Source organism: Sapajus apella, unplaced genomic scaffold (genome assembly GCF_009761245.1).
Source record: "Sapajus apella isolate SASKATOON/1434 unplaced genomic scaffold, GSC_monkey_1.0 scaffold62, whole genome shotgun sequence".
NCBI lineage: Eukaryota > Metazoa > Chordata > Mammalia > Primates > Cebidae > Sapajus > Sapajus apella.
Window position 1 is genome coordinate 10,694,375 of NW_022437002.1, and position 26,318 is coordinate 10,720,692.

The 26,318-nt window shown below is 47.5% G+C and overlaps 1 long non-coding RNA gene across 1 annotated transcript in view; it reads right to left on the bottom strand.

Annotated features, from left to right (window-relative positions):
* The window catches only part of LOC116529321, a 114,766-nt gene extending 89,097 nt beyond the window's left edge, over positions 1–25,669 (bottom strand). Inside the window, exons 1-2 of the long non-coding RNA XR_004259459.1 lie at positions 25,513–25,669; positions 4,259–4,330 (exon numbers count right to left, since the gene is read on the bottom strand). This is a non-coding gene — a long non-coding RNA (uncharacterized LOC116529321). The remainder of the gene's footprint in view (positions 1–4,258; positions 4,331–25,512) is intronic.
* Positions 25,670–26,318: the final 649 nt, after the last annotated feature.

Genomic DNA, 26,318 nt, shown 5'->3' on the forward strand with positions numbered 1-26,318 from the left:
GACTGGGTTAGACCCTCCAGTGCCCGGCGTGGGCTGAGACCAGAGCGGACTGGGTTAGACCTTCCAGTGCCCGGCGTGGACTGACCAGAGTGGACTGGGTTAGACCCTCTAGTGCCCAGCATGGACTCAGACCAGAGCGGACTGGGTTAGACCCTTCAGAATGTTTCCAGTACTCAGTAGTGGAAAGAAGGCAAGGAACAGAAACCCATTTGAAGACTTGATCTTGCCAGCTTAGAAAGATAGGCACTCGGAACAGGTGAATTCGGACTTACAGACTCAAAAAGAGGTGTGCATTCTTTTAACTCTAGAGTTGTCATCTAAGTGCCTCTTGTTGAAGTACTTCCTAAAGCCTAGTAAGCCAATGCTGGTCCCCAAGTGGGCACAGGTTGTATGAGTCACCTTTTCCTGCCAGCATTCCCCGTGATTCCACTGTCTTTTCAGTCTGATGTTGCTTTGTGTCCTGTGTTAGTCAGGGTTCTCTAGAGGGACAGGACTAACAGGATATATGCCAGGGAGTTTATTAAGGAGTATTGACTCACAAGGTGAGTCCCACAATAGGCCGTCTGCAAGCTGAGGAGCAAAGAAGCCGGTCCAAGTCCCAAAACAGCAAAAGTAGGGAAGCTGATAGTGTAGCCTTCGGTCTGTGGCTAAAGGCCCAAAAGCGCCTGGCAAACCACTGGTGTAAGTACAAGAGTCCAAAAGCTGCAGAATGTGAAGTCCAATGTTCGAGGGCAGGGAGGACCCGGCACGGGAGAAACCTGGAGGCCGGAAGACGCAGCCAGCCTAGTCCTTCCTGTCCCCTGCCCGCTTTTATCCTAGCCACACTGGCAGCCGATTAGATGGTGCCAACCCAGATTGAGGGTGGGTCTGTATCTCCCGGAGTTCACTGACCCAAATGTTAATCTCCTGTGGCAACGCCCTCACAGATAAAGGAAAATGCTGTGTGCATCCTTCAGTCCAATCAAGTTGACACTCAGTATTAACCAGCCCACCTCCTATGTACCCTAAACACAGAATATATTGATCTGCTTCTTAAAACCTTTCTGAGGAATTTGTTGTCCTCAGAATAACATCTAAACTTGTTGCTCAGGCTGTAAGGTCCTTCACATGATGTGCCCTGCTGACCCCCAGCTTTATCTCTCCACAACCCCTTGCCCCAAAGTCACACTGGCCTCATTTCAGTTTCTTGAGCAAGTCTTCATGTCTCAAGATCTTCGGGCGTGCTAGTGTCTCTTCCTGAATATTCTTCCTCCCAACTGCTTAGATATCACACACACACACACACACACACACACACAGACACACACACACACACACACACACACACACACACACACACACACACCCTGACCATCTCTTCCCATCCTTCAGATCTCAATCTCCCTAGAATACCTCCTAGGACCACAACAGTGAGCCTTAAAATCAATGTGCACATTGAAAATGGTTGCATTTCACTCCCCCTGGCCCCCAGTCAGTTTTTATTAAGTCAGTCGTGCATTGTCTAATCAGTGTGCATGTTAGATTTTTTAAACTACAGTCATTGTTGAATGAATGAAATACAAGTCCTCTGCCCCTTCACCCACAGTGCATTCTTGTCTGCTTCTGAGGCCAGCCCACTCACTTCCTCATCCTGAAGTCATTCAGCCTGTCCTGTCTGCCTGCTCTGGCTTCTACTGCCCATCTACATCCACACTTAGAAAACTCCAGACAGGACTGCCTTCTTTACAAAGCAGAGGGGCGATGCTGCCTGTCACTCCACCACAGAGCCCCTCAGATCTCATGGGTGTAAGGTTCCAATGCCCTAACCCAAGTGAGAGGCTCTGATTCCCAACAATCTGAGCAGCCAAGCATGCGGTGGAGTTTCCTGCAGAAGAACCAAGTTGGTATTTTTTTTCAGTGTTCTAGACTGAATTATTATAGCCAGAGGGAGCCATTCATCAGCTCTGACACTGCAGGAAGCTTCCTAGGCAAACAGCTTTATTGCTGCGTGAGATTAACCCAGACTGTAGTAATTTGTAACAAAGATAAGAAAATTGCACTGGTCTCTCAGAAATAAATCTGAATTCCAGAGTGGACAAAGGGGACTTCAACTTGAAATCTTCTGTTTCAGATATAATCAAATTTATAACAGCCCCTGAAGAGTATAAAAAGCCAAGGGCAGCTTCCTGTTGGAGATGTCACTTCAGGACCCACCATTATGAAATCAGCTTAGCTGGAATTCCTAACAAGCCAGGAGCCCAAGCCCCACCTAATTTTTATGGAAGACTACTTAGACTATATGAGAGTCATTCCCTCATCTGTCTGACTTCACGATATGAGCGGATGTCATGCGGTAGGAAATGCAGGCCGGGATGTGAGGTCAGGCGACCTACCTCTTACCAGCTGTAAGATCTTGGAGAAACAGAGACGATAATGGAGGCCCCTCTCAGAGCTGTTGTGAGGATTAAATGAGATAAGAATGTGAGACTGGAATACAGATGTCAGTTATTAATGAGAGTCTGGTAACCTGATAGACATGATGGGTTGAACTCTTATAGATGTTCTGAGCAAGACTTCACTTTACCAGCTTGGCCTCATTTCATTCTCCCAGTAATTGCATAATCAGGGCACTGTAATTATGTCCATTTACAAATGAAGAAATGGAAGGCCAGAGAGGTCATGGAACCTACCCAAGGTCACACAGCCAGTCGGTGGCATGAAATGGCCAAGTGTTCTTGGCCACTGTGGAGTGCTTTCTGCTATGCAGCAGTCATTGTGCTAGACATAAGGATATAAAGGGGGACAGTCCTGTGGTACCAGACCTGGTGGAGCACACAGGCTGGCTGGAAGACACACCTACCAATAAGAACCTTTACCATGTTAATAGAAAGGAGTGCTTTATAAGCACAGTTCTAGGAGCTTTATATAAATCTCATGTCAGGAGGGACAGATAGACACCGTTATCACTGTACTGCATGGACAAGGAAATGGGCCCTGAGATCATACACTAGTGAGCAGTGGAGCCAGGGATCTAAACGAAGCTATGTACTTATTTCTCTATTGCAGGAGTAGATGCTATAAGAGGAAGACTAGAAGGATCATGGGAATCTGGGCTTGAAAAGGAGCCAAAACGTCTCCCCAGAAGAGGTAATTCTTGAGCTGCTTATTTAAAAAGAAGTAGGAGTTTGTCCAGCAAAGGGAAAACCACGTGAAATCTCAGATTGTCCTGCAGCCCTAAAAGACTCTACCCACGCTGTGCAGGGTGCAGCTGGAGCACATGCGCAGGAAGACAGCTGGCACTACTGAGCTGGTGTTCATCTAGAAGACAGGGACCCATGTCACCATCTCAGCACACCCAAGGCCCCAGAGGTCTGGTCCAGAGTAGGTGCTCAGTGTCCTTCTGTAGACTTGAACTGAATCCAGAGGACCTTGGACCTAGAAGAGCTCTTAAAGACTGGGTCATCCAAGTTCCTCATTTTACAGGTAGGAAACAGACCCTGAGAGGGAAAGAATGGTGAGACTTTTCAAATTCCATGTGTACATGGCTCCAGAGGGCTCCAAGGCAGAGGTGGCAGCAAGGAAGTAGCACGGAGCCAGGGGAGCTGTCTGGAGCCAGATCTGGGCTGGAGTTCAGGTGGTCTCTGGGAGCAGAAGTAGGTAGAAGGCAGCATAGTACAGAGGTTGTTGCCAGGTGGATCTCAGATGAATTGGGGTTCTGCCTCCTGCTGGCCACATAAGTTTGGACAAATTAACCTCCGTGAGTCTCAGTTTCTGAATTGGGAAAATGGGGGCAATATCCCCCCATCATAAGACTATTGTGAAGATGAAGGGAAATGATGCATCTAAAAAACTCAACACAATGCTTGGCATATAGTGAGTGCTCAACAAATAGTACTAATTACCGGGGTCAGTTACACTTTGTGTGTGTGTGTGTGTGTGTGTGTGTGTGTGTGCGCGCGCGTGTGCGCGCGCGCGCCCGCCGGCCCCAATCAGTAGCCTACTGAGTGGATGCTCTTGCCCTGCCCTGTCCATCTACTCTTCCTGCCTATCAGAGCCTCTCCCAAGAACTCAGAAATTCTGCAAACTTGGTGAACCTCGGTGGTGACTCAGCCCCCACGAAGGTGGCCTAAAACGTCAAATAAGAGAGGAGAGAGATGTGGATTGATCTAGGTTTGTAAAAGCATTTGCTTTTACCAGCAGGTATGGGCAGAAGACCCTTCAGAGAATGGTCCCACCCTGCACGCCAGCCCTCTCCTCCCATGTTAAAAGGTGAACCCACCTGGAAGTGGACAGGCTGGTCTTCTCCGCATGAAATTCCCCCTCTTTACTGGCTTTAATGCTCACAGGGTCTCTGAAAAACAAGAAAACAAGTTCTAGCATTTTGCAGGGAGCCACACAAGCTTCTTATCGATGTCTGTTAAAAAGGGGATTGGTGAGGTTTGCTTTGGAAACTTTCACAGGATAAGTTCCCCACAATGCATCCAATGAAGAGGTGAGCACCGTAGCTGGGTCACTCTGCCAGAAACTCCCTACCAAGCATTCGCCTCCCTCAGAACCATTCCTCCTCGAGGGTCCAGCGAGACACCTCTTTCATACTTCACCCGGAAAGAAAGTAAATATTTTTCATTGAAATTCGGTGATCAATTAAACACCGTCTCTCTTTAATAAGAACGTTGAACCAACAGCCGCTGCACAATCCGACGAGAATATTTAAAGCAATTAAACTTTAGCTACTTTTAAAACAAATTCTTTTAAATGCTAATGACCATTGTTTTCACATTTGATAAGTAAAATTTTGTGTCGAGCAAGGTTAGATGATTGCAATGATTTAATTGTACTTCTCAAAGAAAGGAAAATGTTAAGAAAAAAGCTAAGATGGACCTCTTACCACATTCCTACCGCAAAATGTCCTGTAACAATAGAAGCGTGATTTGCTGAAATTAAAATGCTATTATGGTGAAATTAGGGCTTCAATATTTTTAGCAGCTTTAATAGGCCTTGCATTTTAAGGGACATCTGATAATAGATAATTACATTTCATCTTAAAGAAACTGAGTTGTTTTCTTAAGGAAAATACTTTTCTTTCTTCCAGAGAGGTTAAAGCCGAGCCATCATTAGAAGCAGCACCAAGCTCGAGGTTCCTGCTTCAGCTTGGGAAATAGAGATTAGCATATAAATAGCCTTCGGTGCCTGCTTGATTCCAGCTATTTTGCGTTTCAATGTGGCATCAGAATGCACTTAGCAAGAAATGTTCCAGAGGAGAAAGAGGTTTGTAATATGTCGCTTTTATAGAGGGGGGAACTTTAAGTATAAAAGATCATCCACTCCTCTGTGGGCTTGTTTTTTTTTTTCTTTTCTTTTCTTTTTTTTTTTTCTTTCAATGTCCCAATTACAGACACCAAGGAGCCAACAGGCCCCCAAGAACGGAGCCTTAGTTTATGCTACAGCTCCTTCTCCGGACCAGGAAAATAAGTCAAAATGGTGTACGGGAAAAAAGACAAATAAGCGGGCTTCCTCCCAGATTCAGCCGGAGTCCTTGGGGGACACAGCGATGCCCTTTCTCCTCACCACCATACTACCCATCAGCAGCGGGGATGTGGGATGACTCCTCCAGGACCCATTTGCTGGAGCAATGAGGGACACTCCTGGCTTTCTGCCTGGAGGCTTGCTTCCCTCCCGGGAAATCGCGGAGCCTGCAGTTCTTTCTGCCTCTCCTCCAGCCCCCACTCCCACCCCTACACACACACACACACACACACACACACACACACACACACACACACACCCCCCGTTCAGGCTGACTGGTTCAGGCTGAGTCTTGGGCTGTATAGCGGGATGATTCACAAACCTCACACTTTTTCTGCTTGGCACGGAGCAGTGGGCAGTTCTGAACAGTGCTACACAGCTGTTCTACAGGACCTCATTTCTCCTGGCTGTGGCAGTGGTAGAGGGGTGTGGGCCAAACAGTGGTAGCCTCTAGTCTAGTTCCTGGGGTCGCTTGGGCCAATCCAGAGCCTGGGGTTCTAATCCAGACTCCCCTGAGAACTTGGAGACAAGTCATGCCAGCTCCAAGACTGAGTTCCTTCACTTGTAAAAAGAGAATTATAAACCCTGCCCTGCCCACTCCTGAGACGTTAGAACCGAGAAATGGATGTGAAAGAACTTTGTAAGCTCCCTCCCATGTTAGCATCATGTGATCAGGGCATTGGTGAGGCCTTTTTCCTGGATTGTCGTTTTGTTCCCAGACCCCAAGCTTCCTTCCGTCCACTCTAGCGCCTCACCTATGCTCCCCGGGCTCTGCTTCCCCACCCAGAATGAGAGGGTGAGAAATAGATGGTTTTTAGGAAATTAGCTAGGAGGTAACAGCTCTCAGCTATCACAGCAAATGCACCCACTTGTATTGTCTGGAGATGGCGGAGTGAAAACAAGGCTGGGGCTTCAGAGGCAGACTAGAGAGGGACCTGCACATCACGTCCCAGCCTTAGCACCCTGGACATGTCATCCTGCTCCTGGAGCCTTCTTTTCCCCCTCAGGAACGTGGATAACTCGAGGTACCTTTCAGGGATATTCTAAGGCTCAGCATAGAAAATAGGCCAGAGCAGCCAGGTGCGGTGGCTCCCACCTGCAATCCCAGCACTTTGGGAGGCTGAGGAGGGCAGGTCACCTGAGGTCAGGAGTTACAGGCCAGAGTGTGGCAAAACCCCGTCTTTACTACTAAAAATGCAAAAATTAGCCGGGCATGGTGGCACAAGCCCGTAATCCCAACTGCACGGGAGGCTGAGGCAGGAGAATTGCTTGAACCTGGGAGGCAGAGGTTGCAGTAAGCCGAGATCTGCATTCCAGTCTGGGCAACAGAGTGAGACTCTGGGAGGGAGGGAGGGAGGGAGGGAGGGAAAGAGAGAAAAAGGAAAAGAACAGAGAGAGAAGGAAGGGAGGGAGAGAGAAAGAAAGGAAAAGAAAAGAGAAGGAAAGAAAGAAGGAGAAAGGGAGGGAGGGAAAAGAAAAGAAAGAGAGGAGAGGGGAGGCGACGGGAGGGGAGAGGAGGGAAGGGGAGGGGAGAAGGAAAATGAGCAAGAGAAAAGCGGGGCATTTGTTTGCTTCTTGTTTTTTTCGCCTGCACACAGAGGGAGCAAGCACCAGGCTGGGGTGCAGGCAGCCGTGGGTTGCAGGAGAGTCCCCTCCCACCTTTCACCTGGCAGCAACTTCCTGCTCCCAAACCCAGCAGGCTTCGCCACAGGAAAGTGCCCTGGCGAGCTGGGGGCACTCCCTGGTCTCTACAAGATTGGCCCCGACTCTGCAGGATCTCTTCGGGCCTGCAGATGCCACAGGCACTGTCTCTGTAGGAGGGTCACTACTGCTTCCACGGGAGCACTGGTAAACCCTAGGATTCTAACCAGGCTATGGTGGGGATGCCGCGCCTGGGCTCCTCCAGGGGAAAGGTGCCAGTGCGTAAAACCTTGTTCCTTTTCCTGCCCTGTCCCGCAGCTCCAAACGCACTGCTGACAGAAGAACCGTGTGCATTCCGGATTTCATGCATGACGATTGTTTTCATCCCAAAAAGCTGTGTTTGGAACAAAGGTAGCTCCTTACAGGAAACCTCAGGGGGTACTCTGGGTGACTTGGTGAGGCTCTGGCAAGATGGACTGCAGGGCAGTGGGCTCAAGCCAGAGTTCTGGGTCCCGGTCCACTCTCTGCTGCTTGGGTGAATTGGTCTTTGGTCTTGGGTGAATTCTTTCCACTGTGCAGTGAAGTCAATCTATAATTAAGGGTTCTGCATCAGTCTCCAGGGATCCTTCCTGCTCACATTTCTGTTCTTCATATATTACCATTCTGCTGGGTTTCTTCTGGTCTGAGCACTTTTCACTCTAGCCAAGATGCTCAATATCATCTGTTTTGCTAATCCAGGCAACTGTAATAACAGCATCCACGTACAGGGTCTTTCATCATTCCCATTTTATGCATTAGAAAATCAAGGCTCAGAGAAGTTGACTGACCCCCAAATGGAGAGCCAAGACTCAGCCTCAGGTTTTGACTCAGCTTCACATCCCAAGCTTTTACTCATCACACACTGGCACTTTCCCAGGTGGCTGCCTTAGTTGACTACGGGCCCATTTACAGTCAACAAAGTTGTAGGACAATCTCTGTCTCTCATGCTAAATTGTTTTCCAAAGTGTGATACAAAGAAAACTAATTCCACTGAACATTAATAGGTTTTCCTTGGGAACAACAACAACAAAAATGTTTCATCATCAAATGAATTTGACCCTGGGTAAAACAAGTAAACAGTTTCTTTTTACCTGCAGGACTTTCGCAGGGCCTTTAAGATGTCAATAAGGTGGCCAGGCACGGGGGCTCATACCTGTAATCCCAGCATTTTGCTAGGCCTACACAGGCAGATCACTTGAGATCAGAAGTTCAAGACCAGCCTTCCCAACATGGCGAACCCCCATCTCTGCTAAACCTACTAAAAATTAGCCGGGCGTAGTAATGGGTGCCTGTAATCCCAGCTTCTCAGGAGGCTGAGGCAGGAGAATCGCTTGAACCCGGGAAGCAGAGCTTACAGTGAACCGAGATTGTGCCACTACACTCCAGCCTGGGCGACAAGAGCAAAACTCCGTCCCAAAAAAAAAAAAAAATAGGTGTCAATAAGGTATGCCATTTACTCCTGACCTTTATCCATTTACTCCTGACCTTTCCTTCTCTTTTCTTGAGCAACTTGTGTTCTACTAACAGATTAGGGTTCTGCAACTTTGCTACTCAGAAGTGTGATTCCCAGACAAGCAGCATGCAGTACTGCCTGGCAGTTAGTCAGAAATGCAGACTTCCAGGCCCCACCCGGACCTGCTGAATCAGAGTCTGCAGTTTAATAAGATGCGCAGGTGATTCACATCGAAATTTGCGAAGCATTGGTCTGTAGTATACATATTGGGAAACATGGCTGATTCATCATGGGCTGTGTGTTCATGTACTAGCCATCAACCTGTAAAATCCCCATTCCTAATGAGATGTAAAAACGGATGGAGCTGAAGGGATGACCAATTCCCTTTCCTACAAGCATTCCTAAAACGTAGACAGGGAAAGCATTGCATACCTCTTCCTAAAATGTAAAGATCTTTTAATTCTTAGAAAGAGTGTGCCTCCATTTCCCTGGATCCCCTCTCAATTACAGAAGTGGTCGAGGTGACTGGATGTCCCAGAGATTTTCACCTGGGATACTCTTGGGAAATGGCACATTGGCCCCTAGCCTGGGAACTGAAAAAAACAGCCTCAAGGGTACAGAAGCTTGTCTTAAGATTTTAAAAATCACAGCTGAAATGACCCATTCATGCAAGATAAGACCTATGCCTAAAGAAAAATGCCTTTGCTTTTGGCTGCAATTATTTCAATTCATGTGGTCACACTCTCTCAAGCTGACCTGACATTTCAAGCTGCAGCTTGATCTATCTTTGCTCAACAAAAGATGGGAAACAAATTAGTTTTTTACTTAATGACTTCAATGTTTTGGGGAGAAAAAATCTTTGAGTATGTGTGCAGAGGTTCAGTAACTGACCAGCAGACACGGAGCTTGTAAGCGATGGTGTCTGGCTTAGAACCCAGATCTGACTGACCCCCAAGTCAAGACTCCCTCTATCACGGAGGCAGCCCAAAGGCACACACACACATTTTGTCATCATCTTCGTATTTCTGTTCCCTAAACCTCTCCTTTTATAATGCAAAGTACTTCTGCTAAACCCCGTGTTCCTCCCCACCTTCACATCCCTATTCTGTCTTTGGACTTTAAAACTTTCATTCATCTTTATTGAATTCCCTTTTTTCAGGTGCTGCCAAATTTACCAGCTGGCCAGGATTTTTCCCCCTTCTAAATTGTCATGCATGCAAATCATGTTTCTAGTGCTCCCCACAAATAGGGCGGCTCTGCCTCCTTTAGTCAGGTACTAAGCTCCATAGCCCCCTCTGGAAACCAGGTAACTAGCAACCTGTCAATCAACTTGGATGCATCTCACAGTCAAGCTACTCAAAATGGAACTCCAATTCCTCCCCCAGCCTTCCCACCTGCAGCATGGTACCACCATCAATTCAGCTGGGGGAGGGAGGAATCTAATCCTCTGTATTCCTCATCCCCCACATCCTATCAGTAAGTTCTTTCCACTCAACTTCCAATAGAATGCTAAATCCGCCACTTCTTGCCTTCGCCAGTGTCACCAGCAGTTCTATCATCTCTCACCTGGACCCCTGCACGTGTCCTAACCAGTCTTCCTGCAGCTATTCATGCCCCTTCCAGCACCTGTTCCACAAGGCAGCCAGGGTGATCAGCCTTTGGAAACGGCATCAGATCACACCACTCCCCTGCTTAAAATCCTTTTCTGTCAGAATGCAGCCTCCATAAGGTCTGGGAACCGACTCTCCTGTTCACCTCGTATCCCTAGTACCTACAAGTACAACTGTGCCGGCACAAAGTAGGCACTCAGTAAACACCGTGTGCATGAATGAATCAAGTGATAACCTCAATTGCAAACAAGAATCTTCTATTATTTATAGAAAAGTGGCTCAATTTCTTTTCACTTTTATTCCAACAGCGTGGTGGTGGTTCTCTAATTTCTGTGGAGATGTCAACATATGTAGACTCCAGGCAATTTACTTTCCCCTTCCCTCCAGCCAGCAGAAGTAAAGTAAAAGGAATATGTGACTCACACACACAGATGCATCTCACTCCAGTTGTGTTGCTTAAGAATAGACGGGAGATTATGCTGATTGAACTGGACAGTTTCCATTTTTATTATTTTAATTATAAACACAAACTATTGGGGGTAAAATCTAATGGAAATCTGCCTATCAATTTCACAATTAACATCTCATTTCAAGAGACCAATCAACTCAAATGAGGGCCAGTCACCTTAATCTTTCCCCAAATACAGTGTTTGATTCCTCTTATTAGTTGAAAATCTCCAAACTCTGAAATATGTGGGTTAGACCGATGTTTGCTTCAACGATGCTATCAGCCACATTTAAATAAGTCAAGAAATCTTTGTGACCTTTTTGTTACGGTTTGTATAGACGAAAAGCAAGAAGGCTAAAGCTGTGCAAATCAAGTGGGAGAAATAACAAGCCCACTTAAATAGGGTCTCTTTTTTCATTTATTTTTCTAAGACTGTGGAAGGAAGTGTGATTTTTAGGCGACTTATTTTGCCACTGATTAGCTAAAATTAACCCAAGAGGGGAGTAAAGCTCAGAAGTCAAAGGCAGCTAATTTTAATCATAAAGGTCTGTTAAAAATCCAATCAGAAAAAAATATATTTTTGTAATACAGGAAAAAAAAAACTTGGATTTTAAAAAGAAATGCAACCGAAAAAGATACATTTGAACTGGCAAACAAAGCATCTACTTAACATCAATATTCCTGCATAGATTAGAACAAGACCATACACTCTGCAGGGTTAATCACTACTCCCAAAACACCAGAGGTTCCACCTAAGTAAACACGGGACATGTACACACAGGCACCAACGAATCATTAGAACTAGACAGACCAATTACTAATAGCCTGTTAACAACCATTCGGGCAATTTCACTTTAGAGTAGACTTGGGGCACACAAGATGCCAAAACTACCCCTGAAACATTTTAAGGTCAGCCAAGAAGCTGCCAGTCTTGTCTCTCTGACTGCATTGATTGATGTGCCTTGAGGAGCTCCATCCAAGCCTTTGCAGGGGTGAAGGATTTTTCTTCAACCTGCTCACATTGATGATTGGCTGTTTGGGATCTGTATGGCTAGAATTCTTAAGCTGCAAGAAATAGAAACCAACATAAGCTAAGCTGAGGCAGCAAAGGGGAATTCATTAAAAGGATATAAGACTGTTTCTTGGAACTCAAGGGCACAAATGGCACCAGACCTCAAGAAAGGCCTTGCTTCAGATCTCATTTCTGTTCTTCTCATCCATTTGCTTCTCAGTTCACAAGAGACAAAGAAATGGCCACCCCTTACTCCCAAGTCCCCATCTAGTCTTTTCTACACACCATTCCAGCCAGTCCTAGAATTTTTGAGTCTCAAATTTTGAGGAGAAAGAATCTGAATTGTCAAATTTGGATCAGGTATCCATATTGATACATTCAACCACGGCCAAGTGGAGTGTCACATGACGCAGACATGACTCTAAGGGTTGGTACCCAAGGATGAGGAGGAAAATTCAGGAAGATTGCCATGAGGTAGGCAGAATCTTCCAGAAAGTGTCTAATAAAGGGCTACATCATCACAACCACAGCCAATTGAACAAGCCTGACACAAAGAGCCAGGGTCAAGCCAAATGATTCCCACTGTGCTTCTGGTAGACCATCTCCATAGGGTAAGAGGCCAACACCCAGTAGAAACAAATACCCTGAAGGTGCTTCCCAATGCTCTGGGAGAGAAGCTGTGGCTATACTGAGAGCACCCTGCATTATTCTTTATCCTGCTTATCATAGTTTGTAATCCTATATTTATCTTAAATTTGTTTAAGGAGCATCTCTCTCCATCACTCAGCTTGAAACTCTACAAACAAGGTCAGGTACCATATTGGTTTTACTTCCTGTCTTAGTCCATTTTTGCACTGCTATAAAGAAATACTTGAGACTGGGTAATTTATAAAGAAAAGAGGTTTAATTGGCTCCCAGGTCTGCAGGCTGTACAGGAAACATGATACTGGCCTCTGCTCAGCTTCTGGGGAGACCTCAGGAGACTTCCCATCATTGCATAAGGCGAAGGGAGAGCAGCCACATAGGCACATTACATGGTGAAAGCGGGAACGAGAAAGAGAGCAGGGAGGTGCTACACACTTTTAAATGACCAGATATCACAAGAAATCACTCACTGTCACAAGAACAGTACCAAGGGGGAGGGTGCTACACCATTCATGAAAAACTACCCCCATGCTCTAATCACCTCCCACCAGGCCCCGCCTCCAATGCTGGGGATTACAGTTCAAAACGAGATTTGGGCGGGGACACAGATTCAAACCATATCACTTCCCTTCATCTTCCTGGCACCATCCCTAGCGCATAGTGAATACTCAACAAAGAGTGAATAAAATGAATGGAGTGGAGGAGTGCAGAGAAGTTTTGCCAGGTGATCTGGTACATGAGTTGAATCTTAAAGGACAAACAGAGAGTTTTAGGAGAACAAGCTGGGAGAGCATTCCTGCAGAGAGAATGACAGAAGACCCAAAGGCACATAGTGCAAATACCATGGAAATGGTGAGGCAGCTTGAGGCAAGAGAACTGGCCAGGAAGTAGAGGTGGAGGCCACCTCATCTTGTGTAGAGACCGGAGGGCTCAGAGCTAGGAATGACATGTCTAGATTGTAGATTAATCCATCTGATAGGAATGTAGGAGCTAGATTGGAGGCAGGAAGATGAGTTCAAAAGTATATGTAATCATCCAAGAGAAAAAAGCAATGGTAGTGAGGATGGGGAGGAAAAGATTTGAAAAGTTAGTGACGAAGGAGAATCAGTAGAAATTGAGGGAATACAATTTTCTCATTTGATGACCGAGTCATTTATGCACATCTTATCTCCCAAGCAAGATTGCGAGCTTCTGACTCAGTCTTCCTCATTCCTGGGGTGCCAGGGCTCTTGCACAGTGCCCACCCAACACACAGCAAGTTTGTTGAGGAAGTAAACGAATGAATGACTGAATCACTACCACTAACGAGAGTGGGGACAGCTGCCAGGACGAGGTGTCACGCAGTGTCCCTTGAGGATTCCATAGAAGTTTGCTGCCTTTATGTTTATATTGCCTCCATAAAATGCTTAGCGCTTCTACGTTTTTTTATAGTCACCTCAACCCCCAACACAGGCCTGAACTAGGGGCAAAATGTCAGCCATATATCCCTGTTTGATGAGCTAGACTAGAGCAGGCTGAAATGGAAATAGAAGGGTCTCCTATTCTTTAGAAAGACCCTAATATGTAGACCCAAAGTGAGAGGAGAGGCTGGTAGACCTTCCCTGTTGCAGAATGGGCAGGGGTCCTCTGCCAAGGCTTCTGTGAAGATAGCCTAACCTAACTGAGCTGCCGCTCCTAGGCAAGCACCAGGAGAAGGGAGGATAAATCCCCTTCAATGGACCAAAAACACTGGAACCCCTTGGCAAAGACCAGAGTCTAAAAGCTTCAAAGAGCTGAGACTGAGCCTGAACAAATACCAGAAGCTTCTGATCTTAGGAAATGATGCAAGTGAATTAAGGGTGTTCCTAGCTCTGTCCTCTGTAACATGATGAATGAATGAATGAATGAATGAATGAACAAACTAATAAGCAAATGTTTTCTACCTAGTTATGACAACTTTTTTAAAAAAGAGCTAAAAAAGACTGGAAATACATAATATTTAATAAATAGAGATACTATGTTTTACCTAGGGGCCTCTATTATTACCTTGAAAACAGAGTTTGATTCAAACGTTTGCTTCATTTCAGTAAAAGGTCCTATACAGAAATCATAAAGCAACTGGAGCATGTCATATAGCCTGATGGCCTCCCACTACGGCAAGCCTGGCCTTTCACCTCTCACAGCAAACAACACTTTCACCTGCTCATTCATCAGTGGCAGCTACCCGAAGGGAGGCAAAAAACCCATGGGGAAGTAATTAGCCCACGATGACTTCAAGTCTTTGGGTTAGCCCTAAAATTGTTGCTGTCCTATCAGTCAATATTTCTCCATAATTACCTTGATGGAAATTTTCTGTACACACAAACCAGTTTTACTGAATCAAGCAGCATGAAGAAGAAGAAGAAGGAAAAAAGGTGACTGCTAAATTTCGTAACAAAACTACACTAAAAAAAAAAAAAAAAACTGTACCAAAACCTGTTTTGGTAGGTTTTCTTATATCTTTTTGGCTATGCACGTTTAACTTACAAATATTTTCTCATATTACTAAAAACTTCTGACCAAACACACTTTTAACAGTTGCATAATATTCCTTCAAGCAGCTGAGCTGCGGCTTACTTAACTGTTAGCTTCATTTTGGGCAATCAGACCCATCTCCATATTGTTACGTTATACACGGTGCTCTAAGGAACATCCCCTATGCATAGAGTGGTTTCCATGTATCAAGTTAACCAACTCGGAGGAATGCTGGGATGAGCAATTGAAAGATGATGCACACCTCTGTGTACATTTTCTAAAAGAAGACATTGCTTTTGTGCCCTGGACAGATTATAAGACAGGACAAAGACTATCACTTCTGAGTCCCTTCTGGCTTGAAGAACCACATAGGCCAAAATTTCCCATGACTGGCAGCTTCAGAATCTCAGGAAGGTATTAGGGCCCAGGTATTTGTATCTGAAGCTCTCCAGGGAAGGAACCACTGTGCCACATCCCACACACAGAACTCCCCCATCACAGGCACACAGCCTATAAAGGAATCTAGGGATCAGGGCTCCTCGTTGCAAACAACTGAAGCCAATTGTAAGTGACGTAGCAGCAAAGGAAGATGATCCTTCAGTTCATAACACTGAGGGGAGAACCCAGCTCCAAAGCAGGTAGGAACTCGGGAAGTCAGGAGAGGTCTGGGTAGAATACCACCTCCAGCTGCTGGCTCCAAGCCACTGGGCTGAATTCTAATATGCCCCCTACTCTGTGTGTCACTCAAGAGCCACTGCACAGGGCAAGAGCACCTGATTGGCTGAGCATGGACCACATGCCCACGCATATGGTACCTGACCCCATTCCATTTCTGTATGAGAGGCAGAGCTTTCCCACCTACCTACTCCCCAAATAAGAAGAGTATTTGGATACTAGGCAATCCCAGGAGACAAATGTCTGCTGTGCACCTGTTTGACCTCTATTACTTACTTCGTTTGACTTTCACAAGGACCCTAGGATGGTAGCAGAGCAGCAGGTATTCCCCGTCTTAACCATGAGGAAATTGAGGCTCAGTAAGAGTAACCGACTTCCTGAACCAATGTTAGGGAAGAGAGGTAGACAGGAGCCCTTTCTGCTCTCAGAACTGTTTGTGGTCCAATTCTGTGAGCTCTTGACAACAAATGTCTCTCATTTGAGCACGGAGTTATTGGAAGAGGATCAGCTATCACAATCGTTAGACATTGTACTTCATAAACTTACTGATCTGCACATCATTTGTCTTATTTTTGTTGCTGTTAATACTTTTCGCCCCCAGAGAAAAGACTCTGAGCGGTGGGCTCATCTGTTCTGCCATTCAATGTATTGAATTAACTCCTCAGTGCGTGGACGAAAACTTAGAGGTGAAAAATCTAGTCCTTGCAGCCAAGACCAAATATCATTTATCTTAACCTTGCAAGTTAGGAGACTGTCTGAAAAGGCAACTTTGAAGTTCCTGGAAACAAAGGTGTATGTTGCATCGTCTGGAGGACTAAATTTCAAAGAAAACAGTTGGACCTTGTGAAATGTTATAATTTTTCTCGATCTCAGAGGCACCTTTCCTCTTTCTGCTTTGCCTTTTTCTGAGCTTTGGAAGCCGAGTGAGAAGAGTCTGGGGTGGGGAGATGCAGGGGACCGCTCTGGAAGAGGTGACATTTGAGACAGATGGAACTTGAGATGGGGAGTCACAGGAGGTTGTATGGAAAACAAGCATGTAGTAAGGTTGGTGCAGGAGACAGAGGCAGCCCACAGGAGATGAGGCAAGACTGAGTGAGGGGGACATTTCTGACTTGGCCTCTGGACAAAAGGACATTTTGACACGGACTAAAACCCAAGCCATTCATGTGTCATCATTTTTACTATCAGCACAGTGGGTGGTGGGCGTCTCTGATCAATTCTTTTGTTTTTTTTTCCTTCATCAACTTTTAAGTCGAGAGGTACATGTGCAGGATGTGCAGGTTTGCTATCGGTAAACATGTGCCATGGTGGCTTGCTGCACAGATCAACCCATCCCCTAGGTATTAAGCTCAGCATCCATTAGCTCTTTTTCCTGATGCTCTCTCTTCCCCGCCCCCCGACAGGCCCCGGTGTGTGTTATTTCCCCACGTGTCCATGTGCTCTCATCCTTCTGCTCCCACTTGTAAGTGGAAGAATATCCTGCCCAATTCCCTTGAGTTTAGTGAGTTTAGTGAAATAAAGTGGTCATCCCTTGAGTTTAGTGAAACTCATTAGCCAGAAATAAACTGTGGATCCTAGATGTCTGTGGTTCATATTATTTTATAATGAAATAACTGTGTATAATTACATATTATTACTTATGTGTACATCTGTGTAGAAAATAATCTAGGCTATAACCCACAGTACTGTCATCTCTAGGAGTGATATGATAATAAGGGATATTCACTTTCTACAAAATAAGTAATTTTTGTAAGGTTTGAATTTTTTCAATAAGCAAATATTTATTTTGTCATCAGGAAAATCAAAGATAAATGACATCTGTTAATGGCAGTTTTCTCATCCACGTGACACAGATATGGCCATATGAAAACATCTCTTGCCACAAAATGGCCACATCAACATGGCACCATTCAAAAGTCCTGCTTAGGGCCCCCAAAGGAGGTGAGTAACAAACATTCTGCCTCTCCCCAGCCTCCCTCCAAGCTGTAGCCGCTGGCCCATCCCACTGACCTGTCCCAAACTCACTGGGACCCCAGGAACATGCCCTTCGGCAATATGTAGAGTGGGAATTTTTAAAAGCCCAATGGATTAAATGGATCAGTAAATAAAGAAAAGAACATTTCCCAAGCTGTCATCAGGGGAGAAAGCCCATCCTCGTGGCCATTTCACCATTTTCCAGGGACTCTGTAGAGAAATGTGTATAGTACATAAATAATAGAACGCTGAGGTTGGGGGAAGCATCAGGGAGCTCCTAATGACCTGACCAGAAGATGAATGAGGGAAGAAATAAGGTGAATGTGAAGTGATCTAATTCTGGATGGTTATTAGAATTATGAGCAAACTGCCCGGGGCTTTTAAGTCAAGTCATATTGCTGGAGTTACTGTTTGGAGACGAACAACACGAGGGGAGAAGCTTTGCATGCTCAGGCATCTCAGCTGAAATGTCAAGAACGTTGTCCAGTTTAGAAACTGACTTAATAACATTAGCATCTCCTGCCTGAGCCCAGCAGAGACCTTCATGGTGCAAAATGTCAACACAATTTCTCACACCTGGCCAAGGCATCTTTGTCCCAAGTCACACAAGAGGTCTCTGCTGGCCAAAGGAGATGGCGAACCTCCTAAACATGTGTCAAGCCGCAGGCCTCCCTCCAGCGTGCCCTTCTCCCCCCCACCATGAGGGCATCCAGGGGAAAGGCCAGTGTCAGGGGCCTGCTCCACCCTCCTCTGGAAGAGACAAAGAGGCCTGGGGAGGTAGGGCTAGTGCCCAATCCACCTGTCAGCACAAGACCCACCTCCAGAGCCCAAGCTGTGGGCCAAAAGCTAAGACACAAAGGCCACAAAGAGGATCCCCGAGCCAGCAAGGACAGAATCAGGTGCCAGAGACAAATGGGTAAACATATGTGGTGCCTCCGGTCCTAAGCACTGAATACAGCTATGAATAAAACCCCTCTGTCCCTGCCCTCCCAGACCCCACAGAATGCCATGGGGGAGACTGACTTCATGCAAATGACTACAAACAAACAAAGGTCACAACAGCTGGGAGGGAAAGAGAGGGGTTCTGAGAAGTCACAGCCAGCAGGCTCTGTTCAGATTAGGGGTCTGCAAGACTCTGGGGAGTGGCAGTAGGATGGAGCCTGCGGAATGGGGAAGGGTCAAGTGTTGCCGGCCTACGCAATGGCACGCATCAAGGCCCTGGGCTGGAAAAGCTCCACAGACAATCAGGGAGTGCAAAGGAAAGCCGCATGATTGGAGAGCTGTGAGCAAGGGCAAGAGCCACACAGGTGAGACCAGAGAGGCTGCACAGAGAGCAGCAGGCAGGCGCCTGTCCTTTGGAGCCAGCCAGACTTGGGTTCAAATCCTGGCTCCACCAGTTACTAGCTGTGTGATCTTCGGTAAGTGACTCAACCTCTCAGAGCTCATCTCTTCAAACACACAAAAGAAGGGATAGTAATCCTCTCCCTCTGTCACAAAGTCAATGCCAGGGTTAAGGGATGTCACACACACACAAAGTATTTTCTCAGCACAATAAAGGCCCGTAGTAAAAGTTCAATGGCTGACAGTTAGTGTTGTTGAGACCACCTGGTGGTCTGGGAGGGGCCACAATGATGTGGCCTGGCCTGTCTTCGCCTGGTGCCACTGCCCTGGTGTGCGTTTTCATTGCTCACTCTGACAGCCCTCACACAAGCCCCGTGTCTTCGATGGAGCTGTCACTTTCAATTCTTCTGCAGCTGTCAGTGTCCTGTTCATCTCCTCTCCCTCTGCTTCACAGATGGGCCCACTGGGGCTCCCACTTCCCCATCATCCCCATCTTGCTCCCAGGCACGGTGGCATTCCTGGCTGGGATGGGCGTTTCAGGCAGCCCCAGCCCCTCTAGGAGCTGGAATGACGCTGAAGCCCCCAGCCCTGGTCTCAGCCATCACCGCCGCGTTCCACTGCTGCTAAGAGTTCCAGGACCAAGTCCTGGGACCCATGGTGCCCAACCAGGCTGGCCCGGCTCTCAGGCCTCACAAACCTGACGCTTGCCTGACTGGGGACTCTAGAGTTTCCTGCCCCTGGCACTGTGATTACATCCTGTGGGCCTGGGCCTGTCCCCTGCTTAAATCATTCCTGCTTGCCTCCTGCCTAGGGGAGGCAGTCTTGTCCATGGGCCACAGCACAATCACATTTAGAGAGAACTTCCAAGGCCAACAGTCACCCATGGGAGTTCCAAAGGCCCCATCACCTGCCATCCTGCCAGCCAATCCACCGGGCCCTCCCAGGACCACAAGGGCCAGTGTCCTGTCAAACGTGCCACACTTCGGACCCAGGGCTTTGGGTCCACCCTGGTCACTCAGCCTGGCCCTAGTGGCCTCATCACTCCCCACAAGTCATCCCTGAGCCCAGGTAAGTAAGAACAAAGCTAGTAACTGGTGGAGCCAGGATTTGAACCCAAGTCTGGCTGGCTCCAAGTCTGGATTTCTCCACTGCCATCCTCCCATTCTCCCAGCTCTCTACGCAAATCTAAATCTCACCCAAAACATAATCCCAAAAATGTAGAACAGACTCCTGGGAAAACGCCTTTAAAACGATAGACTTTTTTTTGGTAGCTAATGTGTTGAGCATTTGCTATTCATCAGCTTTAGCTTAAATGGTTTACATGCATCATTTCAGTGAATTTTTTTTAAATCTCTGAAGTAGGTATCATTGTTATCCTCTATCATTCTCATTTTATGGACGAGGAGACAGCAACTCAGAGAAATCAAGTAACTATCCCAAGATCATACAGCTAAGAAGTGGGAAGATGAGATGCAGTAATCCCAGAGCTGTCTGACTTCAAATGAGCACGCTTGACCACTGCACCACACTGTCCTCCCATCATCAGAGACAGCAGACATCACCCCAGAGATGACACCATTTGATCCATCTTTGTGTAGATGAGAAGACTGACGCTCAGAGAGAGAGCTGGGCTTGTTGAGGTGGTCACACAGGGAACTAGAGGCAATGCCTAGGGGTTTCCAGGCTCACTAGCTTAGGGTTCGTCCTCCTCATCAATCACTGCAACACTTGCAAGGTAAGGAAGGAATATGTGGCTAGTGACAGCAGCCCCCAGTCTCTGGAGGATTATTCTAAGACTTCAGACATAGTAACTGTTGTCCAACGTTATGCTGAGCTGAGAAAGTGTGAAACTCCGTCTGCTCAGTGATACCCTGGGATGACAGGGACATGACACAGTCTGGATATCTGTCCCCTCCATATCTCATGTCGAAATGTAATCCCCAAGGTTGGAGGTGGAGGCTGGTGGGAGGTTTGCATCATGGGAGTAGATTCCTCATGAATGGCTTGGTGCCCTCCCCATGGTAATAAGTGAGTTCTCTATTAGCTGGTTGCTTAAAAAGCCTGGAGCCTAACCCTGTCTCTTTCTCATGCCTGCTCTTACCATATAACCTGCCTGCTCCCCTTCACCTTCCACCATGATTGGAAGCTCTTTGAGGCTTACAGTCATCAGAAGTAGATGCCGCTGTGCTTCCTGTACAGCCTGAAGAACTGTAAGCCCATTAAACCTGTCTTCTTTATAAATTCCCCAGTCTCTGGCATTTCGCTGTAGCAGCACAGAAATGGACTAACACAGGACATTACTTCAGGAACTCTCCTGCCCTGAAAGTCCAGCGGTGACCCACGAGAGGGTCCGAAAGACTGCAATGGACTGGGAAAAGCTGCTGCGTGTCCTGGCGTGGGGCCGGGCTGGATCTGGAAGCCTGCCTCTCCCACACTCCAGCTTTCCAAGCCCGGGTCTTGCCTCTCTCACTCCATTTTTTGAAGCCCAGAAGTTGAAGTCCGCTATGGCCTGAATGTGTTCCCCAGAGGCGGGGCCTTTAGAAGGTGCTGACTTTAGAAGTCAGGAGGGCAGAGCCATAGTGAGCAGAATTAATGCTTTTATAAAAGGACTGGAGGGAACTCAGCCCTTCCACCCTTCTACCCTTCCCCGCTTCTGCCCTCAGGCCATGTGTGAACACAGTGTCTCTCCACTCCAGAGTCTGCAATAACAAGGCCATCTTGGAAGAAGAAAGAGCCAGCCCTCCCCGGACACCAAATCTACCAGCACTTCTATCTTGGACTTCCCAGCCTCCTGTACTGTGCAGAATAAATTCCTGTTGTTTGTAAATTACCTGTCTGTGGTAGTTTGTTATAGCAGCCTCAGCTGACTAAGACAGAGCCCAGAGGCCTACCTTTGGGTCCATACAAGTGATGCAACAAATGACTCCTCCCTACAAAGCCCCCTTTTCCAAGAAATGGCCATGTGTTCTACACCACATCCATAGCTGACTGGCCACTGACGGACACCTTACCCCAGCTAGGTCAATCAGATTATCTCCTCCTGTGATCTTGGGATGAGCCTGTGGTGGTTCATCCTGAGGCAGGGAGCTACGAGGTTGGGACGCTCACAGGCAGATCCTCCCGTGTTATTTTTTAGGCAGAGTTTCACTCATGTTGCCTATCTTGCAGTACAGTGGGGTGATCTTGGCTCTCTGCAACCTTTGCCTCACTGGACCAAGAGATTCCCCTGCTTCAGCCTCCCACGTAGCTGGGATTACAGGCACCCACCACCACACCTGGCTAATTTTTCGTATTTTTAATAGAGATGGGGGTTCACCATGTTGGCCAGGCTGGTCTCGAACTCCTGACCTCAGATGATCCACAGGCCTTGGCCTCCCAAAGTGCTGGGATTACCAGCGTGAGCAACCATGCCCAGCCCTCCCACTATTTTTTCAAAAGACCACAACGCGAACAGAAGTCAGACTAGAGAGAAGGAGGAAAATGAAGAAGTCCTGAGGCGATGAGGTCATGAGGTCCCTCTCCTGGGGTGAAGCTGGTCGGGACAACTGTATTCAAAAGCAATAGGCAACGCCTCAGTCCCTTTCCAGTTCCCGGCACTCATGACCACTGTGGACATGTCTTCAATTCCAGGGTCGCTGCCCCTCACTTCCAAACTGTGCAACAATCAAAGCAAACATTCCTCCTACACCTCTAGTCACAAGCAGATAGGGTGCGTCAATTAGGTCATGACCCTCCCCGCTGCATAGACAGACCTTCTTATCTGGCCAGGCAGCCTTCCTGGGACTTGGCAGTAAGGTCTTCTTAAGGTATCTGAAACATTGTAGCCTGCTGGCTCACATTGGCCCAAGGAAGAGCAGTTGTAATAGACATTTTCAGCTTCTTAGAACATTTTCTTTTCCAGAACAGATCCATCCCCACTGGTGGGGACTGCCAATCATATGGCCCTACCTCCCTAGCCCAAGTTGGCCAATCAAAATACCCCAATCCTACTGGACTCAGAGTGATTGGCGGGCTCTAGATGCAACCACGTGTTGATCCAGAACTGACATCTCCAAGGTACAGATGAAAGGCACAGTGGTAAGTTGGGGAAGAAGGTTTCTCTTTCTGACATTAGCCTTGCCCAGAGTGTCTCTCAGTGCAAATCTAAGATGGTCATTTTCCTAGTGCTGATGACATTCACTGGGACCATGAATTAGGACAGGGTACACTAGGTTGGAGGAAAAATGAAACTATAATCTTAGAGGATTAACACAGTGAAGGCTTGTTTCCTACAAAAAGTCAGATGTGGGTTAGGCTGGCCCCCTCTCTCTGGAATATTTGGCTCCAAAGTCTGCTGTGACAAGGGCAAAAAGAGAGATGGAGGAGACCAGGCGTGGTGGCTCACACCTGTAATCCCAGCACTTTGGGAGGCCGAGGCGAGTGGATCACGAGACCATCCTAGCCAAAATGGTGAAACCCTGTCTCTACTAAAAATTCAAAATTAGCCAGGCATGGTGGCAAGCGCCTGTAGACCCAGCTACTTGGGAGGCTGAGGCAGGAGAATTGCTTGAACCTGGGAGGCAGAGGTTGCAGTGAGCCGAGATCATGCCACGGTACTCCAGCCTGGCGACAGAGCGAGACTCTGTCTCAAATTTGAAAAAAAGAGAGATGGAGGAGGCACACAGCTTCTGGCTGCCTTAGACCACCCGTGACACATCACTTCCTCTCAAAGTCTAGCAGCCTGAACTAGTCACGTGACCCTACCCCGACCACAAGCGATACTGGGAAACACAAGCATGTGTGTAGATACTGGGTGAATACCAACTGCCATAAGCCTAATGACATTTTTTTTTAAAATATCTAAATATTATTTGAGCCAGAGTTCTTACTTTCTTGGAGTTTTTCCCCAAAGAGCCATGGCTTTTGGAGGGAAGCCCAGAACCCAGGAGGATGAGAACCATTTTCTTCATCCTGCCCTAAAGAAAGAACTGCCCACGCTGCCTGACAGAGCCCTCCACACAAACCCCAGCTGGACACCAAAGCTGTCCCACACTGAGACAACCCAGGATGGACAACCAGCCCTCGGGCCTCCTCCTGCCCCCTGTCTGAGATCCCTGGGTATTGTGCTGCAGAACAACGCCGAACCACCTAGGCTGAAAACTCTGGAAAAAATGCTTCCTGAGCAATTAGGCCAACACAAACAAATTGGCCCAGAAAATCAAGGCTCCCACGAGCGCAGGGACTTGATCTTGAAGGAAGACAACATTTCCAGCCTTGTACCTCTTAATCAACACGATTATGCAGAGGCCTCTGCCAATAGTCCCCCTGCTAGTCTCTACCCAACCCCAGATATTGCTCAATTGGAAAGAGCCTAATTAGAGGAAGGAGAGCGGTGAGGGAGGGGGCATCCTTTTCGGGAAGCTGCCGTGCACCTTCAAAGGAGCCACTCCCTGCAAGTGGAGGGCTCTTCGGAGCCCGGAGCTCAAGGTGAGGGGAAAATGGCAGCTCCACGCTTGTAAATCAGCACCACCTAATGTAAACAATGTCCTCTTCCTGCTTCTAATGAGCCCATTTTCCCCCAGCTGGAAGGGGCTGGCCATGGCAGAGAGGCCTTTGATGTGATTCACTGGAAGCTTGATGCCCGCGCCGAGGCATTCTGTAGCTGGCTGAGTCCTTTCATCTCAGCAAAGAGAGACACCCCCCTAATATTGCCGGCTTACCTGGAAGACAGGTCTTTTACAACAATGATTCTGGACTCAGCTGTCAAAGAAAACCAGGTGGTTTTGCTTTTACTCATCCTGATCAAATTAGCCCAGAAGCTGCCTGGCTTCTTGGAGGTGGGGAGGGGTGGGTGGAGTGGGGCAGGTGTACAGAGGCTGGGGAGGCCACGATGGAATAGGTTATGTGAACGAATTCATTTGTATAAACACGAACGTTCTTAAGGAAATCGTCTGACTAAATTAGGAAAAATTGTTTATGATCAATGAGCAGAGTTAGAACAAACACCCCCTAAATAATCTGCGCTGTTTTCCCCAGTCTTTGACAACAACGTAGTCCTCTTTTAGGTGAAGACTTCAAGATGGGTGGGGGCAAAAGGTGGGAGCAGATGAGACTCCTCCCCAGGTTGCCTCAGGAAACACAGCAGCCACCAGAGGACTGAGGTGGAGGTGCCACGGAACAGCTTGGGGCTTCCTGGCTCTCCCATCCTCTCCAGAAGAAAACAGCCCTCCATTTCTGCTTCCACCTGCCCTCTGCTTGGGACTCAGGTGTCAGTCCTCGGAGCTGTGGGAAGGCCGCGTTTCTAAGACTGATTCAATGCTATCCCACAAAGGCCTCTCCTCTTTAGCCTGCTGCCCCAATCCTCTCTTCCTGACTCCACATTGCTGAGGCTCTCCCAGAGCCAGGCTTTTCCATGAAAGGCTTGTGCTTCCCTGGGAAACCTCTGCCCCACAGTACCCCTTTTCTACCACACCAGAAGCCTCTGAATAAGCAGCGTGTCATAAACCATTCACAAAGACTGTACACCACACCTGTTGTTCATTTGTTTTCCGTAAGAGGAAACCAAGGCTCAGAGAGGTTATGCAATTTGCCCAAGTTTACCCAGATCTAAGTGGCAGAAAGAATGTAAACAGAGCCTGCCTTAGAGGTGTCAATTAAACCCAGTAGCATCTCCTTCACCCCCCACCCCCATTCATACCAGAGAATCACTCAGCATACCCTAGAAGCCAGAGCAGGGACAATGTGTTCATTCACTCAGCAGTGCCAGGATTTCCCAGCAGATCCTAAGCAGAACTCAGGTGTGAGAGCCAGGGATCCTCCACACGCACACACCCCTTTTACATCGGCTGCTTTACAATGCAGGTAAGGAGATGTCTGGAAAAAGAACTCAAAGAATGTCAGCAACTGGGGTGTGGATGTATGCAGGCTGTAGATAGGCATGCCTATGAGTCAAGTGCATGAAGAGGTCAAATCCCAAAGAGGTTTGAGAGAGTCCTGGGGAAGCCCTGAAGGAAGAGCCTGGTGGACCACGGAGAAGCGGTGCTTCTAAGCAGCTGCTTCTCCAGTCTGCTCCTCCTCAGCAAACGGAGAGAGATAGAAAGACTGGGAAACATAAAACCGAAAGAATTGTAGCACCTTGGGGCACAAGCAACCCTGCTTGGGAGTCCCTTCCAAAAAGCAGAACATGGCAAGAGGGGATCAAATTCCCCACACACTTTGCAGCAGAGTGGCAGGTGTGGTCCCGAGGGGGCAATGATGGTGGTCTCCAGAGGAGAGGGGGAGAGCAGAGCTCAGAGCAGCACCCCTGCAGCAGACACTCCCGCCCCCCAACCACAGTGGTACATTGGGATGGGGGAAGGCAGTGGCACAGCCAAAGCCACACACTGCACTGCTCGGGTGCTCAGGGCAGATGGAGTGGCTGCTGCAGCACGGAGGCTAGGGAAAGCTGTTAACAGATGGGCATCCTGGGGTGCAGCAGGACACCCCTGATGTCTGCTGAAGACC